At 47.9% G+C, this 2,925-nt stretch overlaps 2 non-coding genes across 2 annotated transcripts in view; both read right to left on the bottom strand.

Moving 5' to 3' along the window:
- LOC131270217 (large subunit ribosomal RNA) overlaps positions 1-42 on the bottom strand; it is a 4,091-nt gene extending 4,049 nt beyond the window's left edge. Inside the window, exon 1 of the ribosomal RNA XR_009179335.1 lies at positions 1-42. This exon is cut by the window's left edge and continues 4,049 nt beyond it. This is a non-coding gene — a ribosomal RNA (large subunit ribosomal RNA).
- Positions 43-530: 488 nt separating this feature from the next.
- On the bottom strand, positions 531-685 carry LOC131270232 (5.8S ribosomal RNA). The gene has a single exon (XR_009179347.1). It is a non-coding gene; the product is annotated as a 5.8S ribosomal RNA (ribosomal RNA).
- Between the last annotated feature and the right edge of the window lie 2,240 nt (positions 686-2,925).

The raw sequence follows: 2,925 nt of genomic DNA on the forward strand, positions 1-2,925 counted from the left end.
TATGCTTAAATTCAGGGGGTTGTCACACATGAACTGAGGCTTATGTACCTTGCGGTTGTTATCGTCACATCTGGCTTGCGACTACTTTGTTTCAATGTCCAATATGTACCGTTGGACTCGGTTAACGGGCTGTTAGCCCGCGTGTGGTTTAACTCACTGATACCTTCCTTTGCCCATACGCTAGTTTGTTTGTGTTCCTTTGGTCAACTTCCATACTTGAATCATTTGTGCTATTCGCTGCTGCTTCGACGCTACTTTGACATCTTCGCTTCTATTTAAATAAATAAATAAGCTGAAGCTAGACATCAGTAAACACCACCACAGACACCACAAGCACGCCTTCTCCTCGTACTTCCGCCTCACGCGGGAACACGGACGCTCTAAATACTTCGAATTCCAATGCCAGTATATTGTAAACCACGGGTTCTTTAATGCTAGCGGGTCGTCGCGACCCTAGTTAACATCATGGTGCACGTCTCGTGACGGGTGTCACGGCGTAGTTAAATGTATGCGATACATTTCTCAAATATAAGCGCTCAGTCATCTGTACATCATGGTAGGTTCCCACGACGTGCAATATGCGTTCAACTTATCAATGTTCATGTGTCCTGCAGTTCACATTATGACGCGCAGTTAGCTGCGGTCTTCATCGATCCATGAGCCGAGTGATCCACTGCCGAGGGTGACTAACTTGCGTAAGCCGCCGCTGTGCGCGTATACCCGTTCCCCGTAGGGAGGAGCAAGCCGCCGCTTAGAGACGAAGCATAAAGTGTCCTCATTCCACATAGGGCAAGCTGGATGAATCCATTTTACTCAGGACGGCCGAAGCGGCGTGGACCAGGGGAGAACTGAACCTTATACTTCACACCACAGTAAGTCTACGTGTCCTCTTCCACATAGGGCAAGCTAGAACTAACTATCTTACCCAGGACTGCCGGAGCAGCGTGGACCAGGGGAGGAACACACTTTTCATGGAAACGTAAGGCATCCATGACTGCCATAACGTAAGCCGCCGCTGTGCGCGTATACCCATTCCCCGTAGGGAGGAGCAAGCCGCCGCTTAGAGACGAAGCATAAAGTGTCCTCATTCCACATAGGGCAAGCTGGATGAATCCATTTTACCCAGGACGGCCGAAGCGGCGTGGACCAGGGGAGAACTGAACTTTATACTTCACACCACAGTAAGTCTACGTGTCCTCTTCCACATAGGGCAAGCTAGAACTAACTATCTTACCCAGGACTGCCGAAGCAGCGTGGACCAGGGGAGGAACACACTTTTCATAGAAACGTAAGGCATCCATGACTGCCATAGTGCGTAAGCCGCCGCTGTGCGCGTAAACCCGTTCCCCGTAGGGAGGAGTCAAGCCGCCGCTTAGAGACGAAGTATTAAGTGTCCTCTTCCACATAGGGCAAGCTAGAATGAACTATCTTACCCAGGACCGCCGAAGCAGCGTGGACCAGGGGAGAACTGATCTTTATACTTCACACCACAGTATTGAGTAATGTGCCCTCTTCCACATAGGGCAAGCTGGAATGTTCCATTTTACCCAGGACGGCCGAAGCGGCGTGGACCAGTGGAGGACTACACAATCATGAGGTTTGATATCGACTTGTGTGTTTCAATAGGGTACCGATGGTATGTTTTGAACCGATTTGATTTAGCCATTCTGAAGTCATCACTTGGTTGAAGCGCTGAACTAGGGAGGCATCGTTTACATATATATTGGGTTTCGCATGCTCTACTAGGTTAATGTCATAGGGTTGGCTATCGAGCATGCCCAAGTGATGACTTGATTGTGTGCTTGCTTGAATTCTTCACATTTCATACCATCGGTTAGTTGTCGAATCATTCCTCGATCATAACCTTCGTTCTTGGTTCATGTATGCTCTCTTCCACATAGGGCAAGCTAGAATTAACTATCTTACCCAGGACCGCCGAAGCAGCGTGGACCAGGGGAGAACTATACTTTGTCTTGTATGCCCTCTTCCACATAGGGCAAGCTAGAATTAACTATCTTACCCAGGACCGCCGAAGCAGCGTGGACCAGTGGAGGACTATACTTTGTTCATAACACCACAGTATTGAGTAATGTGCCCTCTTCCACATAGGGCAAGCTAGAATGAACTATCTTACCCAGGACCGCCGCAGCGGCGTGGACCAGTGGAGGACTACACAATCATGAGGTTTGATATCGACTTGTGTGTTTCAATAGGGTACCGATGGTATGTTTTGAACCGATTTGATTTAGCCATTCTGAAGTCATCACTTGGTTGAAGCGCTGAACTAGGGAGGCATCGTTTACATATATATTGGGTTTCGCATGCTCTACTAGGTTAATGTCATAGGGTTGGCTATCGAGCATGCCCAAGTGATGACTTGATTGTGTGCTTGCTTGAATTCTTCACATTTCATACCATCGGTTAGTTGTCGAATCATTCCTCGATCATAACCTTCGTTCTTGGTTCATGTATGCTCTCTTCCACATAGGGCAAGCTAGAATTAACTATCTTACCCAGGACCGCCGAAGCAGCGTGGACCAGGGGAGAACTATACTTTGTCTTGTATGCCCTCTTCCACATAGGGCAAGCTAGAATTAACTATCTTACCCAGGACCGCCGAAGCAGCGTGGACCAGTGGAGGACTATACTTTGTTCATAACACCACAGTATTGAGTAATGTGCCCTCTTCCACATAGGGCAAGCTAGAATGAACTATCTTACCCAGGACCGCCGCAGCGGCGTGGACCAGTGGAGGACTACACAATTAAGAGGTTTGATATCGACTTGTGTGTTTCAATAGGGTACCGATGGTATGTTTTGAACCGATTTGATTTAGCCATTCTGAAGTCATCACTTGGTTGAAGCGCTGAACTAGGGAGGCATCGTTTACATATATATTGGTTTTCGCATGCTCTACTAGGTTAA

This window comes from Anopheles coustani, assembly GCF_943734705.1.
Source record: "Anopheles coustani chromosome X unlocalized genomic scaffold, idAnoCousDA_361_x.2 X_unloc_17, whole genome shotgun sequence".
Taxonomy (NCBI): Eukaryota; Metazoa; Arthropoda; class Insecta; order Diptera; family Culicidae; genus Anopheles; species Anopheles coustani.